Source organism: Mus pahari, chromosome 5, assembly GCF_900095145.1.
Source record: "Mus pahari chromosome 5, PAHARI_EIJ_v1.1, whole genome shotgun sequence".
NCBI classification, from domain to species: domain Eukaryota; kingdom Metazoa; phylum Chordata; class Mammalia; order Rodentia; family Muridae; genus Mus; species Mus pahari.
This window is the reverse complement of record NC_034594.1, coordinates 134442260-134464454: the sequence shown is the minus strand read 5'-3', so window position 1 is coordinate 134464454 and position 22195 is coordinate 134442260. Positions and strand designations below refer to the sequence as shown.

Here is a 22195-nt window from a genome sequence, read left to right as displayed (position 1 = left end):
AAAAAAAAAAAAAAGTGTATCTGTGGAATCCGTGGAGGAATGGAGGGAATTTACCATGTGTGAACTTTCCTGGAGTGAAAAGTGCTCTTGAGTCAATGAATGAATGGTAAGTGAGCTTGAAGGACCTTATTGTCCTCTACCATAGACACTGTAAAGTTAGGCCACACAATTTGTTTAAAATAGTTCTTCAGCAATAAATTAGCCTCAGCTTACTATGTCTTTACTACTGTTTAAACTTTAACTTTTTAATAAACTTTTGGGCTCTTGAGATAACAGCCTAAAACACAAATACGTTAGACATCTATACAAAAAAACCCAGGACTGTAGCTTACACACACATGGGGTGGATAAGCAGAAGCAATGCTTTGTGTTGAAATGGACACTGCACCCAGCCTACTGAGAAGCCTCTGAAACCTCAGTTAACAGAAGCTGGTCTTCATTTTAATTGTCTGTGTCAGATACTTTGTCATAGTGGTGAAAACCTGGCACAATAACACTTGTTATAATGCTAGAACTTATGGAGACAATTAGGCCTTCTGTTGTGTTGTGTAGCACTTTCCTCTGAGGTGAAAACTTTCCAATTAGGAGGAAAAGGTCTTAAGACAAAGGATATAAAGAGAAAGAGAAACAATCAGATACTTTAGGGCAGGGTGTGTTAATTCCACAGATGTGAGGGGAAAGACCACTGACCCACATAGTGGCCACATTAGTTAAAGCAAGCTTTTCTACATTTACACAAGGAACTGTCTTTCCCTAAGGTCAGGTTCAAGAGATCAACAATGGACATGGGGAAGAGAAGGTTCTGTGGCTCAGGAGTAGGGGTTTCCAAGTAGGGGATTTGATAATATTTGGCAAATAGGCCCAGTTAAAAAGACAGAACATACACATAACAAGTTGACCATAACAACCTGAAACAAGGACAAATTTGGAAGATGGACCTTACTGTTAGCATTTCTTCTAGGCTCTGCCCAACATTTACCTAGCAATAGCCAGGTAACTTACCTGACTTGCTATAAAAGGACTGTTTGAGCGCTCTCTCTTCTCTCCTCTCTCTCTCTCTCTCTCTCTCTCTCTCTCTCTCTCTCTCTCTCTCTCTCTCTCACGCGCTTTCTCACATCTCCCTCTCTCTCTCCATGTGTTCCCGGCCAGCCTCTTTCCTTCTTTGTCTCTTCTCTGTTTCTGTCCTTCTCTGTCCCCTTTCTTTCTCTTCCCTGACTTTCTTCTCACCCCCCCCCCCACTTCCCATGCCCCAAATAAACTTCATTTTAGACTAGACCCTTCATATAGCTGGTACCTTGGGGACAGAGTGCCTCAGCATGGGCCTGCTAAGCCACCCCCCCTTCTGCCACATCTCGTTCCACACTACAAAACATATCACTAACAAGGTAGTCTGATCATACATTTTGAAACAAAGCCATCATTGCTGTTTCCTAGAACAGGCAATAAAAAGTCATTTTTAGATAAATATTAGCTGAGCCACATGGAAAAGACACTCCCCTAGAGCTGCCTGCAGATTGTGCAGTGTACTCCAGGTTCATAGCTTCTGTCAGCTGTCACCCTTGCTCTGGTGGGCCCTGCTGATAGAGCTGTCTTTGAGTCAATTACATTCCTGCAACTAACTCATCACTCATATTCCTGCAAATAACCTCAATAAGACTCATTGATTCACCAAGGTAGACCTTGGGGCTGTCTGTATTTTGGCAGTCATCAGTTCCCTGTATGAGGTATTTTTCATTTCCCCAGGAAAAGTTGGTCACACAGCAAACTGGTCTCAAGGTAAATGCCTATAGTAGAGACACAGAAATAAAAGATCATTCTCAACCCCAAGGAGTTCACTGTGACTAAGAAGACAGACATGAAGGTGATAGTAGCCATTTGTAGGTGTGTTGACTTCTCTAGAAGTCAACAAATAGCCACCCCAATGGATTAAATTAGCTATTCTACTCAAGTCTCACTAGGTGAGCTAATGAGTTTATCGGGATAACTTACAGGAGCACAGGTGAAGGATTGTTTACAGGAGCATGAATGGTTCAAGAATAGCTTTATCACTTCAAGATTCCACCCCAGTGCTGATGACAACTTCACCGTACCTGCTCAGGTGGAATTCCCCTCCAATTAACCTTCTAACGTCTTTGTACACTTGAATACTCAGGACCATGTGCAACCGGGCCAGAATTATGTGTAGCTGAGAAGGGGGACAGGAAGGAGTGGTTGGAGTCTCATGTGGGTGTCTCACACCCTTGCTGATGGTTTCTTGGAGGTAATCACACAGTTGTTCTGAGTAAGGCAGTAGTGACTGTTATGCTTGGAGGAGCATCACACAACAGCGGGGTTGGAAATAAAATGAGCAGCTTCAAGATATGAGAGGCCACACAACAATTAAGGAAATAGAAAGCATAAATTTGAGAGTGAACATGAGGAGCATGAGAAGAGTTGGAGGAAGGAAAGGGAAGGGAAGAATGATGTAATTCATATTTTAATTTCAGAAAGTCAAAATATATTTCTAAAAAACTGTCTTGGTATCATCTATTGATTCTAGTTATCCAAGGCCCCTTACATATATCTCCTGTGTGTAGCCTTGGTGTCAGACATAAAGTGACAGCACTCCTTGTGTCCCAGTCTTCTCAGACTTGACCCAGTTGAAGCTTCTAAAACTGATGTCCCTGGCAATGCAAAGTGGCTAGAGATGGCTAAGCAGCAACCAGAGCAGCTTGAGAATAAAGCTGAAAAAGCACTCTGTTCTTCAGACAGAGATCTTCAGCCACTTAAACCATCAGCTGTCCAAGCAGATGCAGCGGATACAATGAGATAACATAGAAACTAGTAGAGTTTGAGGGAGTTTGGGGAAAACTAGATCTAACTTGATCTGATCAGCTCAAAGATATCAGAAGAGCTCTTTCTTTAGCATCCACTAGGGTGCTGTGCACATCTACCCAGGTCTTAGGAGCCATTGTTCAGATATTTTACCCTTGTCTACCACCTGGCATTTTTCTATATATCTATTTATTGCTCAATTGACCAGTTAACTAATCTTATCAGTTTTAATTTCTGAATATGGAAGATTGGGTTAATCAAACCCTATATTCAAGGATAACTAAGCAGTTTATGCAGTCTGCTATGCATTTATTTGTGAGACTAACCCAGGACACTACAGACATTGGGGATAGATGCCAGAGCTAGAAAGATATTGAGAAAATTACTCTTAATGAAGAGATGAATTTCTTCTCTTGCCTTTTTATTTCCTATTTGCTTGGTTCATTTCTTCCCTACTTCCAGAGGCTTAGAGTGACTTAGATACTGCTTCACCAGGGCCAGCAGTAATCGGTCCTAAGTTGGCCTTTCCAGGCCCGTGGGACAAGCTATTTTGTGGGGTCGAGGGGGACCAAGCCTAAAAGTAAGAAATGGGAGGGAAAGAAGAGGGAAGCCAAGCAAAGAGTTGTCAAGGCTTCGTTTATTGCCAGCTTGAACATTTGGTTATAAACACTGTGAGGGGGAATGGGGAGGGGTTGAGAAACGATCACAAGAAACAGAGCGAAGGACAAATGGGGGGATGCTGACTGCAGACTTGAAACTTCTTGTGATTTTCTCAGAGTCTTGGCGTCACTGCTCCGGAACACCGGGCAGCTAATCTCAGAGTCCTGGATTCTCCCAGGTGTCAGCTTAGGAAGTAGTCTTGGGAGGAGGGAGATAGAGCAGTCTTGGCAGGGAGGGTGTGGAACAGCCTTGGGAAGGAGGGGGCAACTGGGCTCTCAACAAAGAACTATATGGCTACTAAGTGAGAGCTGTCCAAGGCCTGGTGTATCTCAGCCTGGTCTCCAACAGGCCTTTTGTGTTGACTAGAGACACTCAGAGCACCTAACTCCTGAAGATCAAAGGCAGAAGTTGGACTGTCTCTCACAAGATCATGAACTTAATTCACAACATTTTGTAACTAAGCAGCTGTCAAGGTCTCAATCTCTCTCCCTCCCTCCCTCCCTCCCTCCCTCCTTCCCTTCCTCAATATTTCTTCTCCCTCAGCTAATTCCCAGATGATGGGCTACTTTGTGTCCTTACCTCTTTCTTTAGAGGGTTAGCGCTGTAAGTTAATTGAGCTACATCAGTTCAGGAAATACATATTTCTCTAGAAAGCTATTTTGCTTCTTTTTGTACTCATCTCAGAAAGTTTAACTAGATGGAAATGAAAAATAATAAAGTGACTCTTGATTCACAGGTTTTTATTACATCGTATTTGTCTGCCATTCTTGTGAGCTTATGAGATGGGGGCGGGGCATCAGGGAAAGGGATGTGGGCTTTAGGATCAAGAAGTTTTCATTTTAGCCTAGAAACAGTGTATCTTTAAATGAGTAACTTAATGGATTTGGGACCTGTAATTTCTTTCCTGCAAACACCGGGAGGAATGGAGTCCTCATAGTGTCTGCTTCAGCGTGTGCCATTTCTCCTGACCTGACAAGCCCTTCATTTTACCCTTCTCCTTACTTGATTTGAATCCTTCTCATCTGCTGAATGTGATCTCCCAAGCAAAGCAGCATTCATTTTTATCAGAACACCGTGGTCACTTGCAAGATAGGGCTAGCTGACTCTGGATGTTTCCTTATAGACGAGACTCCTGCTGCCCCTTCCTGGACCTCTTGCATGTGGCTCTGCCCTAACTGCGCATGGTCTTGAGATCTTGAGACATTCTAGAATATAGGGAAATTTAAAGGTTGACTGGGAAGCAGGGAGACTCCACTTATGCATCTACAGGGAAGCCATCATATGTGTGTGTCGGGGGTCCCTGCAAATGCTATGGACGGACAATTGATCAATAGATGTAAGAAGAGCTCTCCCTGAAAAAGTGTGATGATTCTTTGTATCTACTGTACCTTGTAATGGTTGGAACCATAACACCTTTCTAATTGCCTATCCCAGGCATACAAAGAGAGGGCTCAAAGATGACCTGTCTGATTAGTAAAACTACTAATATTACAGTAAAAAGTACTAGCAGAAATGAATCAAGAGATGGGTGAGTTGAGAATCACAGTTTTGAAAAATAGAACTACTGTATATTATTTGGTGCTTAAGCATAATCTTGATTATCAACAGTTCCTTGGCATGTGTTGCTTTCATGTGTTCATTTTCCCCATACTATTTATGGTCACATAAATGATTTGCATAAAGAGATAGACAAAATCTCTCAAGTAACCTGTGAATGGCCATCTTGGTTAAGATGGTTTTCCCCTTTCGTCAGTCCTTTGTTAGCTACTCTTGTCATTCTCTTGTGCTGCCTATATTAATTAGACTAGCCATAAAGACAGTGCATTCAACCACCGACTCTATTATAGTCACCATTTTTTCTTTAAAACAGATTTCCTTCTTGCCTCACACGGGTCATTTCTCTGCTGACATTTGCAGGGGCCCCCTTCCCCTCCATCATCATCATTATCATCATCATCATCATCATCATCATCATCCATGCTGATGTGAGACTTTCCATTGGTGTAGCTGCTAGAGAACCACCCATGATTCTGTAAGAACTTGTCATTCATGGCCCATAAGCAAGCCCAATAAACTCATTGGCCCTCCAAGACAGGCTCTGGGGATATCTTACTTTGGTTCATTGTGGGGGCCTTATGATGAAAGGTAGACATTTGTTTATATCTCCCTATGGATTGAATTTCTCATAATGCCATCCTTGGAGAGTAAGTTCTAGTTACTATTTTTCTGTCTCCTTTGACATTGCATTTCCCCTCCCCTTTGAACTGGTCCTAGCTATATATTCTTTGTACTGTTTAACTAACCTTTTAAAAACATTGTTACTAAAAATAAGGAAGGAAAGCTCAAAGAGACAGATTTAGAAAAAACAAGTTGTTTTATAAAACTCTGCTTCACATGTCTTCATGAATAGATATAGTGATTTCTATTTCAGTTCTCCTGATTGCAATCTAGTATTTATGGGAAAAAAAAACAATAAGCATTGGTATTTCATCAAGGATAGAACTTGCCCTTTTCCTTGCCTCCCATTTCACCAGGAGAACTGTGAGATTTTCTCCTAAGCAACTGAAATCAACACTGTCACTGCTGCCAAATGACCCATTTGTCACTGTTGCCCCGTGTGTTTCATTGTCAGAGAAGCACAGGTGAGAGGCTGCGTCCTTGTCTCTGCTCTCTCCTCTCCTGCAGGCTTAATGTCTCCAAGGAACTCCTCACGCTGCAAATACTCAGGCCCAGAGCCTGAATGATCTTAAATGGTCCTGTAGAAACTCCAGTTCATTTTAGATCTCTTTCGGAGGCGGCAAGCAACTTGTTTGCTCTGGCTCCCATCTGGTCCTGCCTTACCTCTGTTTTGGAACTCTACTACACAATTACCTCAGAATTCTGGAATCACTTTCTCACCTAAAGAAAATGTCTCACAATTATACTTCCAATGTGTACTTATCTTCATTTGGCATATCATCAAAGATCTCCTCAACCATTTCATGTTATACTTGGCCATTGTTAGCTTTCTCTAGGTCATTTGTAGAGCTATCATGGAATTTTCATAGCTTATAGCTTTTCTCTTAAGCAATCAATGGAGAACATAGCAATCTGGTGTGTGTGTGCGTGCGCGCGCGCGCGCGCGCGCGCGTGTGTGTGTGTGTGTGTGTGTGTGTGTGTGTGTGTGTGTATCAATTGTCTCAAATGCTGGATCTTCCAAATTAGACTTAAATCATCATATACTATCTACACTGTCTATGCACATTCTTATTTTTGGTTCCCCTTTTGAGGTTTGGAAAAGAATGGTTCTCAGAATCTAGTCCCAGGTTTCAAGAGTTTTCCATTCTGTTGCATCGACAAAAATTAGAAAACAAAACCTCTCTGCCTGTAAATATAAAGCACCATGGTGGTTAATGCAGTTAACAGTGTGGTGTCAATTCCAAGCAGCTGACAGTTGGAAGAAACAAAAATCTTTCATACACTAAACACACAGACATCTCCCCATTCATGCTTTTATTTTATATTGAAATAGGGCTTTTTTTCATACAATATATCCAGATTATGTCTCCCCTCCTCCAATTTCTCTACATCCTTTCCATCTCTCCACTAACCCAACTCCAGATCTTTTCTCATTCTCTCTCATTAGAAAACAGACAGGCATCTTTTTAAAAAAGAACAAAAAGTAATACAATTTAAAAACAAATCTAAATAGAAGAAAACAGAGCCAAAGAAAAAGCACAAGAAACACAGATAGATGTAGACACACCTTGGTAGACACAGAAATCCCCCAAACCACAAAATCTGAAACCATAATATATAAACAAAAGACCTGTAGGGGAAGAAAAAAGGGGGAGGTAAATGCCCAATCAAGCATTATGAGACCAAAATAAATAAATTAACTAGCTAAATAAATAAATATTTTTAAAATACCATTGACTTCATTTTGTATTATCATATACTGTTGGGTATGAAACCTGAACTTAAGATTGGTTTGTATGCCTGGTGAGATTCTGTTGAAGAAAAATAGTTTTTCATTTGCTTCATTGTGATTGTCAGTTATACACAGTTCAGGATATAGGCTTGTGTCCACCTCTACTGTCACACTTGGAGCCTGTCAGCCCCTTGCATGCTGCCACAGTCTCTGTGAGTCCATATGTGCATTGGTCTTGGTGTCTTTGCCTCTGGATCTTACAATCTTTCTGCCTCCTTTTCCATTTACACTTTTAAAGCTACAGACTTGCAATTGTCTTAAGCAATATGTTGCATGAAATTTGAGGGAGTCCATAGGACCCTGTTCTCAGTAGTGGGGGAGTCTGCTTTCTTCACCATTGTTACCCACATGGAAATGTTCACCACATCAGCAGATAATCATGCTTCTAGCTCATGATGAGTCTGTTACAAAGAGCAATAACATCTCTCCTGGGAGAGTAAAATGAGTCCAGTTTCTACTATCACCATGTCCCCATCCACACTCCCTTGAGACTAATAGGATCATGTAAACATTGACAGCTTGAGTAGTAGAAAGACTGGAAACCTTGAAAGAAAGGAACACCAGAGAGGAGGTTAAAAGGCCTAAGATCAGATTCACTTCTCTTCCTGGCTCTTTACCATCTTAAAACAGAGTAATTAATGTAGATAGATGGTCTACATGACTTTACAAACAGTAATGGGCTTGGGAGATGGCCACATCAGACTCCATGTCACCTGCGGCTAGGAGTCTCAGCTAGGGTCACCCTGTAGACTCCCAGGAGCCATCTCCATCCCAGGTCTCCAGCTCATCCCAGAGATGCCCTGCCCCTCCCTGCTCCCCAAGCTCCCCCCAATTTCCATCCTCTCTCCCAGCTCTCTCCTCCTCCCCTTCCCCACCCTCTCTCCCATCTCTCTCTCCCCTCCCCCTCCCCATCCTCTCTCCCAGCTCTCTCCCCCTCCCCTTCCCCACCCTCTCTCCCAGCTCTCTCCTCCTTCCCCCCTCCCCATACCTGGTCCTCATTCCCCTTCTCACCTAATTCCCATCCTCCATCTACCTCTGATCTCTTTATTTCCCCTTCTGAATGAGATTCCAGTATCCTCCTTTGGGTACTCCTTGTTACTTAGCTTCTTTGGGTCTGTGGATGGTGGCATGGTTATCCTGCATTTTATGGCTATTGTTCACTTACAAATGAATACATACCATGCATGTCTTTCTGGGTCTGAGTTACTTCACTCAGGATAATATTTTCTAGTTACATCCATTTGCCTGCAATTTTCATGATATCTTTTTTTTAATAGCTGAATAGTATCCCATTGTGTAAATGTGCCACATTCTCTCTATCCATTCTTCAGTTGAGGGACATCTAGTTTGTTTACTGTTTCTGCCTATTATGAATGAAACTTCTATGAGCATATTGAGCAAGTATCCTTGTGGTATGGTGGGGAACCTTTTGGGTATATGCTCAGGTCTTGAGGTAGAACTATTCCCAATTTTCTGAGAAATAGTCAAATTGATTTCCTAAGTGGTTGTACATGTTTTCAATTCCATCAGCAAGGGAAGAGTGTTCCCCATGCTCTGTATCTTCAACAGCATGCGCTGTCAATGGAGTTTTCTATCTTAGCTGTTCTGGTGGGGTAAGATGGAATCTCAGAGACATTTTGATTTGCATTTCCCTGATGACTAAGGATGTTGAACATTTCTTTAAGTGTATCTCAGCCATTAGAGATTCCTCTGTTAACTAGATCTGACTCTGTTGCCTGTCTTTGGATCCCCTTCCCCTACCTGGACTGTATTGTAGGGCCTCAGTGGGAGAGAATGAGCTTAGTCCTATAGGAACTTTATGTGCTAGGGCAAGTTGGTACCTATGGGGGCCGGTCCCTTAAGGGGAGGGAGGGACTTGTGAGGGTTGGGCTGGGAGGAGAGGAGGGAAGTGGGATACAACTGATTGTAGATATAAAGCATATATATTAGTTAAGTAATGAAAAGGGCAGGCTTCCAAGAGATAATAATATAACAGAACAAAACACAATAAGATAAAACAAAAATAATCACATCAAGGTTGTACAAGATGAACCAACAGAAAGAAAAGCATAAGAATCAGAGAACCACTCACTGAACATGTAGGAATCCCATGAGAACACTAAACTGGAAGCCATAAGGTATACACAGAGGACCTGATAAAGGCCTAAGCAGGCCCTGTGCGTGCTGTTTCATCTCTGTGAGTTAGTATGGGCTTTCCTAATGTTGATTCAAAGGGCCATCTTTTCTTGATATCTTCCATCCCCTCTGGATTTCCACTCTTTCTACCTCCTCTTCCTTGGGGTTCTCTGGGTCTCAGGGAAGGCATTTTGATGGAGACATCCTGATTTAGGCTAAGTGTTTCATGGTTCTCTCATTTTCTGCATATTGTCTGACTGTAGGTTTTGTATTTATTTCCATCTGTAGAAGGGAGCTTCTCTGAAAGTGGCTGAGCAAGGCACACATCTATGAGCATAACAGAATGTCGTTAGTACTAGTTCTGTCACTATGTTTTATTTTTATTTCTAAATTTTTTAGACCAGAAGTAACTAGTTTTACCCTAGGTCTCTGTACTACCTACTTTCAGGTTCTTAGTCACCGAAGCAGTGTCAGGTATGAGACCCATCTCACTGAGTGGGTCTTAAATCAAATCAGACATTGGCTGGTTACTTAGACACATCTTGAAAGCAGGATATCTTGAAAGCTTAGACATATCTTGAAAGCAGGACAATTTTGTAGATCCAAGGACTTGCAGTTGGCTTGGTGTGTATGTTTTTCTTTTAGTGCCAAAAATGCTAGAACACAGGGTTGAAGGCTCTATGTAGGCCCAAGCTCAACTTTTCCATGTTCAATAAGTTATATAGGTTTTGTCTTCATCAGAGGTGCCTTGCTGTCAGTGTGTGGACAATAACCGATAGTCTTGGTAACAGACTGGGTTTGTTGAGGGATTCCCATGGGACCCCTTTGCCCAGCAATTCAATTAAGTGTAATCCAATCCTGCTACTGGTATCTTCATTTGGTAATAAGAGATGGCCAGTTGGGGCTCTATCTCCCCCATTATTTGGCACTTTCATTTAGATCACCTTCATATATACATATATTTTAGGAAGCATTACTGTATAAGGTTTCCATTGCCTCTCAAATGCCCCTTAATCTTAGCTGCCTTTCCCCATCTCCCCTCTTCACCCCCTCTTGATCCTCCTATTCTAGCACCCCTTCAATCCATAATTATCTATTTTAGTTCCTGTTCTTAATGACTTCTGTCTGTACCCTCTAGTTTCTTACTATGGGTTAGTTTGTTTATCACTGACTTAACAACTAATACTCACATATAAGTGAATATGTACTGTATTGGTCTTTCTGGATCTAAGATAACTCATTCAGGATGATTTTCCCCAAGGTCCACTCATTTGTCTGAAAATAACTTGCTGTTATCTTTTTTAAACAACTGCATAATACTACATTGAATAAATGTACCACATCATCTTTATTTGCTCTTCTGTTGAAAGACATCTCGGTTGTTTCCAACTTCGGGCTATTATGAATAAAGTAGTAATGAACATGGTTGAGCAAGCGTCTTTGTGGTAGGATGAAGCATCCTTTGGGCATATAACCAAGAGTGGTATAGATGGATTTTTGAGGTAGGTTTGTTCCTGTCTTCCCAAGAAACCATCACACTGATTTCCATACTGACTATACAAGTTTGCATTCCCACCAGTGGTGGATGGATATTCCCCTGACTCCACATCTTCGCCAGCATGAGCTGTCACTTGTTTTATTGATCTTAGCCATTCTGACAGGTATAAGATGAAATCTCCAAGTAGTTTTGGTTTGCATTTCCCAGATGACTAAAAGTGTTGAACATTTAAGTGTTTCTCAGCCATTTGAGTTTCTTCTGAATTCTGTTTATATCTGCACCCTACTTTCAATGGGTTTATTAGGTTTTTTGATATCTAATTTTTGGAGTTTTTCATATATTGTGGGAATTAGCCTTATTGAATGTGTAGTTGGTAAAACATCTGCTCCTATGCCAATGAATTCAAGGATGTCCCCTACTTTCTCTTCTGCCAGATTCAATATTTCTGGTTTTATGTTGATGTCTTGGATCCATTTGGAGTTGAGTTTTATGCAGGGTATGAGTATGGATCTATTTGGATTCTTCTACATGCAGCCATCCAGTTTGACCAGCACCATTTGTTGAAGATGCTGTCTCTTATCCAATATATTTTTTCTGGATTTTTTATTTTAAAATATTGGATGCCCATAGGTGTGCGGATGTATGTCTGGGTCTTCAATTCAATTCCGTTGGTCAACATACTTGGGGTGTTGATGTTGTGGGCTGGGCTGTTTTTGGGGTCTTGTTTTGTTTGCCAGCTGTACCATGCTGTTTTCATTACTATAGCTTTGTAGTACAACATGAAATCGGGATTAGTGATACCTCCAGAAGTTCTTTTATTATTCAGGATTATTTTAGCTATTCTGGATTTGTTTGTGTGTTTGTTTCCATATGAAGCTGAAATTTGTTCTTTTAAGATCTGTTAAGAATTGTGTCGAAATTTTGATGGAGACTGCACTAAGTCTATAGATTGGTTTTGGTAGGATGACAATTTTTACTGTGTTAACACATCTTTCCATCTTCTAATTTCTTCACTTTTGTTCTTCAGTGACTTGAAGTATTTATCATACAAGTCATTTGCTTGCTTGGTTAGAGCCACCACAAGATGTTTGATATGATTTGGGGCTATCGTGAAGGCTGTTGCTGCCCTGATTTCTTTCTCAGCCCATTTGTCATTTGTATATGGGAGGTCCCTGTTCGTTTTCTGAGTTAATTTTATGTCCAGCTACTTTACTGCTGCTTATTATTTTACTTATAGTAATAAAACCAGCATGGTATGGCTGTAGGAATTTCCTGGTGGAATTTTTGTGTCACATGTATACTATCATATTACCTACAAATAAAGATACTTCAACTTCTTCAATTTATAGCCCCTTGCTCTCCTTCAGTTATTTTATTTTTCTAGCCAAGACTTCTCCAGCACTATGTTGAATAAGTATGGAGATTATGATCAACCTTGTCTTATTCCTGATTTTTGTAGAATTGTTTTGAGTTTCTATTTACGTGGATGGTGGCTATGGGCTTTTTTGTAAACTGTCTTTATTTTGTTTATGCATGTCCCATGTATTTCTAATGTCTCTAGGACTTTTATCATAAAGGATGTTAGATTTTTATCAAAGGCTTTTTCTGAATCTAATGAGATGATCATGTGATCTCTGTCTTTCAGTTTTTTATATGATGGATAACATTTATCAAGTTATGTATACTGAACATCCCTGCATCTCTAAGATGAAGCCTACTTGATCATGGTGCATGAGTTTTTTTATGTGTTCTTGAATTCAGTTTGCAAGCATTTTTACTGCGAATGTTTGCATCTATGTTCATACGAGAAATTGATCTATTTTGATTTTGATGATCTGGGATTATATCTTTCTGTTTTCTTGGATGTAGTAACCTCTTTATGTTGGAGTTTTCCTTCTAGTACCTTCTTTAGAGAAGAATTTGTAGATACTACTTAACTTTGGTTTTTGTCATGGAATGTTTTATTTTCTCCACCTATGGTGACAAATTTCTGGGTGTAGTAGTCTTGGCTGGCATCTGTGGTCTTTTAAAGTTTGCAACCCATTTGTTCAGGGTCTTCTGGCTTTTAGAGTCTTCCTTGAGAAGTCAGATGTAATTCTAATAGATCTGCCTTAATATGTTATTTGGTTTTTTTCCCTTTTCATGGTTTTTCTTTGTTCTGTGTGTTTAGTGTTTTGATTACTATGTGCTAAGGGGGACTATCTTTTCTGGGCCAGTCTATTTGCTGTTCCATATGCTTTTTGGGCCATGACAGGCATCTCATTCTTTAGATTATGGACATTTTCTCCTATTATTTTGTTGAAAACATTTTCCATGCCTTTGACCTGCATGTCTTCTCCTTCCTCTAGTCCTATTAGTCTTAGAATTGTTCTTTTAATAATGCCCCAGGTTTCCTAGATGTTTTGTGCCAGAAGGTTTTGTTTGTTTTGTTTTAATTTAACATCTTCTTTGATTGATATAACTTTCTTCTGTCTGCCTTGTCTTCAATGCCTGACACTCTTTCTTCTGTCTCTTATATTCTGTCTGTGAAAGTTACCTCTTCTTCCCATTTGGGTTACTAAAGTTTTCATTTCCAGACTTCACTCAGTTTGGGTTTTCTTTTTGGATTCTTCAGGTATTGAATGATTTTGTTTGTGTTTTCACAGATTTCTTTAAGGGATTTATTCATTTCCTATTTAAGGACCTCTGTCATATTTATAAAGACTGTTTAAAGGTATTTCTGTGTGTGTTTGAGATGCTGGACTATCCAGAGCCTACTGTGTGAGGTTCCTGGGTTCTAGTGGAGTCCTATCATCCTGACCATTATTATGTTTCATACTAGTTAGACAACTGGGGTTGGGATGGTTATAATTCTAGGCTCTAATATCTGGTTTTGTCTTTGTTGGGCAGGTGATTTGCTTCTTGATTTCTGTTCCCTACTGGTTCTTAGGAGAGTGTGGTGACTGTGTGTTGCCTGGTAAGAAATTCTTCTGGGGTTTGGTAGGTGTGGCCCCTGGAGTTCCTGGTAAATTTTGTTTCTGACACATAGGAATGGGGATGGACTGTGACTGGCTGACAGGGGATATAGGAGGGAGAAAACCATGGTGTTCCACTAGAATCTATTTAGTTAGTCCCCTGGGAATGGGGGCAGAGAGCAAGAAAGGTCTGCGACAGAGCTTGTGATGAGGTTGGAAGATTAAACTTGAAGCAATGGAGGGAGAGGTGAAGATCTCCAGTTAGCCCTCTTGCTTTCCTGTTCAGAGTGGGTTCCCAGGGAGTGCCTGCTGAAGTTCAAGGTTGGGACAAAGCAATGGGTCTGGAGAAGGAAGTTTGGAGGCAAAGCACTATGTGGAGCCAGGATACTGGGGAGACTACCTCATGTATTCTGCAGAACTGTGGGATGAGACTGGGGCATTGGATCTGGAGAAGGAGAGAGAAATGAAGATCTTTAGTCTGCTCTTTCTACTTCTAGTAGTAAGATAACCCGAATCCATTTTGTTCTGATCACATACTATTGACTATGGGGCCATCAACTCTAATTACATAGAACCCTCTCTACCATACCTGAATTTATGCTAAAGTATTGACATGTGGAAGATAGTTGATGGTTTGTATGATGAACGAATGGTGAGAACACTCATTTTCCATCCACAGATCTCCAGCACGGTAAGAGAAGCTGGAGATTAAGTTCAAGTACTGAAGACCATCTTTCATTCATTCATGCTTCCTTGGAACTGCCATAAAAATCCTAAATGATAGAATCCAGAATGATAGTGACCATGAAGTACAGGGAGAGTGGCACGCCAGCAAAGCTATAGAAACTCTATATACTATTACAATATCTCATCTCCAACCCTGACTTTATGCATCTTTGTGTACAAGGATGTGGTTATTCCTGGGTTATAGGCTTTTTAAACACACTGATAAACATGATGTGTTCTCATGTATATTAGCCCCTTGGAGCAAGTTTTTAAATCTGGAGAAGTGTATGAGAACCTTTGATTTACAGCCAGTTGACTAGAAGTACAGGTAACATCTGTACTTCTGTCACGAGCACAGGGACTGCAATGAGAACATGGATTAGGGAAAGTCTTAAGGGACAGAGACTTCAACCACATTCTAGGTAACTGGGCATCAGAAATACATTAAATTATAGGAAATCTAGATGGTGAACACAGATAATTGAAGAATTACTTAATATACAGGAAAACCTCACATATGTCTGCTGTCAGAAGTAAAATGTATTTGAATAGAAAGGAAGGATTTCCTTTGACAGTGGCTCAGTTTGTAGCCAGTTGGTGCTGGCTGTTGGATAAGAGTTCACCTTGGATTCAGGATATAGCATGGTTAAGCCTTCCCACTTTGGCTGATCTATGATATACAGGAACTAGACTTTAAAAGTTGGCATCTGAAGTGATAAGAAATAGAAGCAGCAAGTTTTGTGACACATAAATCCAGAAACAGCCACAGAATGATATCCACTGAACTCTAGAGGTCAAATAGTTTCTGAAGTTAGATTGAAAGGCAAGGACATAGACTTTACTTCTCAATAAAGTGAATAGCAAAGAATTTGGATACCATGTTTTGAAGCTGTCACATAAAATACACAAGTCATGAGGTAAGGAATGATTTAGGTGTTGAAAACATCATAATCTAAAAGTAGTCATGCATAAACACATCCCCAACCTCCTTACCCAGTGGCATGAACATGGCAGAAGACAAGATGGTCACCACTAGCATAGGTTGAAGGACAATCATTGGCCTGGGGATGAGGATCTCTCCAGTCTAAAATATAAGAGATTATGCTGGTCTTGACCATAATTTTCATCAGACACAGTGATGAACCTTTAGGGATTGATAGAGGATAGGAGGAAAAAAATGGTAACATATGGGGCATATTGAAGATTACCATATGGAAAAAGTTAGGTGGCCAAATAATATATTATTTGCATTAGCAGCTCCTAAACATAATAAGAAGCAATGATATTGCACCTGTGGAATCAAAGGAAGTTGCAATGGGAAAAAGTACAATATTTTAAAACCCCACTTAAAGTGTGACTAGACATGAACTCTACACAGATCAAAGATAAACAGGTTGTGTAAAAAAGAGAAAAACATTTAATCATTAGTACATATAAACCACTCAAATTTACAGGAATATCATAAAATAAATCACAGGTATATAATGTCATCTATCAGATTGGCAAAAGAAAAAAAGTCATCTAAAATCTGACACAATGAGACTAAATTGAATAATAATTTCCCACTTTCTCTAGGCTAATCTCCAAGGATAGATGTTGAATTCACAGTGATCTGGATGTCTCTGTTGAGACAAAAGCCTTGGGAAATGGCAAGTCGACTGGCAGAGTTATAACCAGAGCTGAAATCATCAATGGGAAGTTATTCTATAATTCCCTTTATCATGATCATTCTTTAGCTACTGGTAACTAGATCTTGGGAGACCAAGGGGATCCCCAGTATAAACTTTAAAAGCTGAGCATGACAACAGGTGACTTTTGTTTTGTTTTGTTTTGTTTTGTTTTGTTTTGTTTTGTTTTGTTTTTTCGAGACAGGGTTTCTCTGTGTAGCCCTGGCTGTCCTGGAACTTACTTTGTAGACCAGGCTGGCCTCAAACTCAGAAATTCGCCTGCCTCTGCCTCCCGAGTGCTGGGATTAAAGGCGTGTGCCACCAAGCCCGGCTGACAACAGGTGACTTTAGTCACAGTGCAGAGGAGGCAGAGACAGGAGAATCACCGGGACTTGCTCGCCTACTACCCTCGCTAAATTGTTAAGTGCCAGGTTCATGAGAAACTCAATACTACCCCTAAGCCTCAAGAAATGTTAAGGAAGAGGGGGATGGGAAGCATATAAGAGGCATTAGACAGAGTGAAGAGCTATGAACTGCCATTCTCTAGACTTAATATAACTGTCACAATCATTAGTTAACTCACAACAACCATAGATACCTACCCTTGGTCTTACATGAGGTTACCACACAAGACCAGCACTACCACCAGTAAATCAAGAAAGAATAGGGCTCATAGAGCCGTACCCTTTACTTCTGAACTATTGTCGACTGACCAATTCTGGAAGATGGGGCACCACAGAGCCCACCTGGTTCCAACAGATAGCTCCAAACCTTTAGTGACATCGACAACCATGATAATCTCACTGGGTCACAAAGAGAAAAAAGAAGGGAGAACGAAAGAATAGACATGAGCAGAAGAGAGATTTGTGGTAAGGAATGGGGAGATGGAGTGGTAGGAGTGACTGGTGAGTATGTATTTCATACTGGTACAAAATTATCTAAAAAACAAATTTTGATTAATAAGAAAACTAAGGTGCATAGAGTTTGAGGGAAAACTCAACACCATCCTTTGGCCTCCACACATACATGTACACACAGACACATATATACACTCATAAACACACACACACACATATATACATATGTACTTACATATATATAAGAATACTGAGGTTTTTTTCTTATATGGGGTGACAATGCTGACCTTTATGAGGTCTATTAAGGGAAAAAATGCACTTTTATGATCTGATATGTTACACTTTCTCAAATACCTGAATTAAATGCTTCCATTCCTGAGCCTTTGATCAAACATTTCCCATTCTTCTCAGCGCTGTGTGGAACCTGTCTGGTTTGTACAGGATAGTCTTAGACCCGAGGAAACCTTGGCTTGGGTATAAAGTAGGCCAGCCTTGTGAACCTCCCCTAGCCCTTTCCAGAGAATTACAGATATCTGGTCATCATTACACTTCCGGGGTAGATCCTGATCCTAGGCAGAGAAACAAGGAGAGTTATGGTGCTGCTCAAGGGCCTTCCCACGCAGTATCCCTTCCCACAGCAGCGTCGAATCACTCTCCTCCACATGCCATGAATCATTTCCGCTGCTTCCCACCTGAAGGAGTGGAAGAGCTCTTCCAGGCAGCTGGAACCAGCATTCCTGCTTCCCCTGCAGTGGACACAAATCCTTTGGATCACAAGGTGTTGTCTCCTGACCTGACTCACACCACGTCCCATCTCTCCGCATCCTCTAGGGAACAGCACAGAGCTGAGCTTTTCACGACTGCTTAAGTGTGCACTCAGTCCGTGGCAGTCCTCACCATGGACCTGTGCATGTATTGTTTCCATTTTCAGACACAGTGAATGAAAGGCTCCTGAGGAACACAATAGATGGCAGGGGGAGTTTTGCACTTGACATTGTCTGCTTCCAAACGTGAACATTGAATGACCATCTTATATTATTGAGAGGGAGACCTCCATTCTGTGAAACTTCTTCCTAATTAATAGAGTGGAAACTTACATAGAGCAGAAACCCTCACAAGTGTGTAATTGGGCACCAGTGGAGAACTTAGAGGTAACATTGTATTTTCAGAAGCCTTGGCAAGAAGTGAAGGAGGTCAGGAAGGGAATAAAAGCTTTGTCCCAGATTTAGTCTCAAGTGTCCCTCTGCTGTTTTAGTAAGTCTTATTTCCTTATCAACGTTGTATCACCACTTGTTTTGCACTAACACTGTGACGGCTGTCAGCCATTGGGTCTTCTGAGCTATGAGACTAAAGTTTGCAGAGAAGCACTGAACTTCCAGTCTCCTGCCTATATTCAGAGGCACTGACATGTATCGAGATGGAAGGATCCCAAAGAAATTGATTGTAAGCCATGGATAAGCACTTTGTGTCCAGCGTAATGCAACACGGGTCATACACACAAGGGCATTGAGGTTCTGTGTGTTGCTGTGAGAAAACAAAATAAAGCAGGGAAAATACATAATGGAAGTTAAATGAAGAGGAGGATCTTAGATTTGTTTATACTTGTCCCTTGTGGAATGCTGTTCTCTGTGCAGTACAGGCATTGCCATCTTTGTTTGAGCAACTGGGACTCTCTGCAAGGTCCCCTCAGGATAGAACCAGTTGGCATTCCCTCATAGGAGACGTTAGGGAGGGCCAATAGACTCTCACCTGGGACTCTTCCCTGCACCCCTCCTCCCAGCCTATGTAATCCTGCCCTCATTTCTCATGGTCTTGGGAGGAACTAGAAGATACAGCGTGTGGGACGTTAGCTGAAGTGGGAACGCCCTCTCTGTATCCATAGAGAAGTCATCAGCTATGCTGGGGTGGAACTTTTTGGTGATTAGGGTTGTTTGGAGTCGCCCATTAGCCTGTAAGTAAGCCAAATAAACTCATTGGCTTAACAAGCTAGACTTACCTGGAACTGTTACATGGGCCTATCATTGGTGAGTAGATGCTTATTTGAATTTCCCAGGCACTTTTCACACAAAATTGCTGAATTTCTTAAGACACAGGTAGACTTCTAGGACACTGTGTATACTTTACTCTCATTGCAAACCTGGTGACAGTTATTTCTAGATCAGGGGCCAACTGATAAAAGGTGGGTTGGAATCCTCCAGAAAGTAATCTGTCTGAGTCTTTGATGCATGCTCTTCAGAAGTATTAGAGGAATCCTAAGAAGTGGAGAAGCTGAGGACAGGGCTCAGCGAGTCTGGGCCCTCCTTATCTCTAACCTGGGTAAGGGACGATCTTCTTGCTGGAGACCGGGAAGAAACGTCAATGCAAGGGGAGTACTGCCAGAGACGGCTTGAGAACACAGTCCAGCTGGACACTTTCCATCGCTCCTGTTAAACCCCCACTGCCTACCTTGGGCCAGGCATTGACTTGTCTGCATCAGAGCTGACTCAAACACGGGTCTCAGAGATCTTGAAAGGTCTTTGCAGCTCTGAGACTCATGATATTATTTTCTTCCAGGGAAATCCACAGGGTGAGCACATAGGTCATCACCCCCTAGGCAATAGGGTACATAGACCAAGGATCCTATCTGCAGGTATGCACAGTCACTGGGATGGAATTTGCAGACTGCGGCAGAAGTAAAATATGAAGCGTCCCCTAGGGAAATTGCCTTGGCTGTCCCCCAAGAGTTTAAGGACTTTCCATTTTGGAGTGCCTGAGTGCATGAATGACGAGGCACCACATTAGGGGAAACCAGTCTGAGTGGAACTCCCATCAGATCTACTACCCCCCGGGTGAAATAGAAAGCGGTGAAAAGTGTATAACTAAGTTTCGGAGCTGTGGAAGCTTTCTGACCTTACCTTCCTAGGCTGCTGATGTCTTTGTTCAGGTCCCAGCAGAGAAGTTGTCAAATCTAAACATCACACTCACAAGAAACCACTAGGTCAAAAAAGGACGCAGACACCCGCCCTCGCCACCCTCTTCAGTCCGTTCCTTCAAAGCAGCTACAGCAGCAGCTTCGTTCTTTCCACGGGTGTACCCATCCCCTCCTCTTCCAGCTTTCCCCACCGCAGCAGCACACATTCAAACAATTCCTCCTCTGGCTCCTGTGTTCGCCTTTGGGCCTTTGGAATGCAGGTTTTCCTGGAATAGCCGTGGCACTGACTTGCCAAGGAACTATCCCAGAGCACAGGCTTCTCTGTACGAATTCCCATTTGGGCTTTTTGGTTTAACGTTCTATAGCATATTTACACATGAAGCCCTGCTCAGCCAATCCAGTTCCCGCCATCCTTTCTGCTTCCTTGGCAGCATGCACGGAGCTCACAGAGCTGCTCGCTTTGGCTTTACTGCTGCAGTGCTGGAAGGTTCCCCTACAAATCACCTTGAGGAAAGCCCCTTTGATGGACGCAGCACGAGTCAGTGCCTGTGTGAACTCTGCCTTATGAACTGCGATTCTCACTGCCTCCACTCCTCTCTTCCTTGCCCTGAAGCCTTCCTCTGCATTTCATTCTCGGTGATACCCAGTGCCTTATAAAAATAGTCCACATTTAACCTGTGTGCTTATTGTTTTAATGCTTCTCGTTACTTGAAGTTAAGTTACGAGAAAGCAAAGGAACGTGTTTGTTGACTGATACAGCTCTAATGTCTGCAACAATGCTGGGTGTAGAGTTGAAATGATGTTAAAAGGGTGGAGAGATGAATGAGTGAGTTAATGATTCATCAAATTAAATAGAGGTTATAACTGTCTAGTGTTGTTCTTTGCCTGTTCTAATTCCTTGGGTCACTATTGCCTCCGGGGTCTGCCCTGAAAGGTCAGAGAGAGAGGAAGTCAGCTAGTTGGCTACTTCAGAGCAACATACCTTCTAAAGGACTGTTTCCCGGGCCATTCACTTTCCACGAACAGAAACTGTAAACATACACTAACAGAAAAAGCAGATTAGGCTCAACTCTGTTCTCGGTCTCATTTGAAAGCTTACATTAGGCTCCTGAGGCAAAGTCTTGCATCTCAACCTTCCCCTTACCCAAATCATGAACCAAGCAGGGTTAGTGACTCATCTCTGGTTGCTGCAAGTACCAAAAGATTTTCTATGATGATCTGTGGGAAACAAGCCTCCAAGCAAATTCCTCAGGAACACACCTTCTCTTTTGGGTTGGGATTAGTGACATGGAGAACGAAGCCTAACTCTGATCAAGCAGAGATGTGCCAGTGTCTTTAGGATGCTCTCGGCTCTCACGGTCCTGTCTTAGCATGCTTATCCTATCAACTTGTCAATGAGTTTCAACTGTAGTTTCATCTGCGGTAAATGGTAATGAGAAGTAATGAAATACCCACCTCCAACCAGTAGAAAAATGAGTAGCCAGGCATCAGTTCTTTATAAAGTATGTTGGTTTGAAGTAACCAACTAATTGACTAACTATCCTTTAGCTTATAAAGCTATATAAAGAAGCTATTGATGTGAACCAGAATAGAGTTGTAGACGTAAATGACATATACATTTCTGTTTGTGTGCAAATGTTCACCTGTACATATGGAAACAGGAACAGATGAGGTGGAAGACATTATTAACTGGAGAGCTACATGAAAACTAGTGTTTAATTATCTCCACAGCTTTATTTCCTCCTTATGCCTAGGCCACAACCACATTCACAATAGTTTGATTTTCTTTCGCTATTGGAGTTCATGTTCTGAATGCTTTATTTCCCCTTTCTGCCTCTTTAATAATCATTGTATATCTTTTTATGATCACACCTAATTCCTTCTTACCCATGGATTTATTTAGAGTAACTCATTTCTCTTGTCTCACTGCATTTGGAACTGCATTTATGCCCACATCCTAGAACCTTAAACTCAACAGTATTGCCCTGCTCTCCCTCTGTAA

General features: G+C 41.5%; 1 pseudogene; it reads right to left on the bottom strand.

The window, feature by feature from the left end:
• The window catches only part of LOC110322039, a 23130-nt pseudogene extending 3430 nt beyond the window's left edge, over positions 1–19700 (bottom strand).
• Positions 19701–22195: the final 2495 nt, after the last annotated feature.